Raw genomic sequence first — 1,085 nt, forward strand, 5'->3', positions numbered from 1 at the left:
TTATACTAATAATAAAAATAATTAAAATAGTCTAAACTAAAGGTAAAGTAATATCTCTTTTATAACTAGATATAACTAAGGCTTTTAATAATATAAACTATAGGTTATTAGTCTAAGAGTTTTAAAATCTTAGTTTTTTAAAAACATTATTAAGTTTCTAAGGTCCTTTTTAAATAAAAAAATAATATAGCTTTAAATTAATAATAGCCTAATAATAAAATAATTAGTTAAGTAAGATATATTTTAAGGTTTATTATTATTATTAAAAAATTTTATATTATTTATAAGTTTTTTAAATAAAATTCTTAAAATAGTTTTGAAGTTATATAATATAATTAATAAGTAAGTTATATAAATAAATAAGTTATATACTTACCTTAACTTTATAATTTTTAATTATTAATAATTTAACTATAATATTAAAAAAGATTTAAAATTAATTAAAATCTTTTTCTTTATTAGTCTTTATATTTATAATATAAATATATATATTATATTTAATCTAATTATATATATTATATTATTAATTATATATTTTAACTTTTATTTTATTATTATTATAAGCTTATATTTTAATTTTTATTTAATTATTAATATTTATTTATTTCTTTAAATCTCTTATATTTTATATAAAAAATAATTTTATAATTTATAATTTAGTTTTTTTAACTTACTAATATTTATTAATAAACTTATTTATAATCTTAAGTTTATATACTTAAATATATAAAAAATATAATTTTATATAAATAACTATTTTTTTTCTAAATTTATTAAATATATTAAGACTTTTAATTAAAAAGTTATCTAAATAATTAATAATTTATTTTTTTAAACTAAAAACTATAAAGTTATTTTAATTATAATATTCAATATTTAAAAAACTTAAAAATTAACTAAACTTAAATATAAGTTTATAAAGTTTAATATTATAAACTTAAGTTTTAAAATAAAAATAACTTTTTTAAGATTAAAAGAGGTAATTTTAATTTAATACCTTAAAAATTATTTTAAATATTTTTTATAATAAACTTATTAAAAATATTAAAAATATAAGTTTTTATAATATATATAATATTAATTTT

Source organism: Beauveria bassiana (assembly GCF_000280675.1).
Source record: "Beauveria bassiana ARSEF 2860 unplaced genomic scaffold BBA_S00113, whole genome shotgun sequence".
In the NCBI taxonomy this organism is placed as follows: domain Eukaryota; kingdom Fungi; phylum Ascomycota; class Sordariomycetes; order Hypocreales; family Cordycipitaceae; genus Beauveria; species Beauveria bassiana.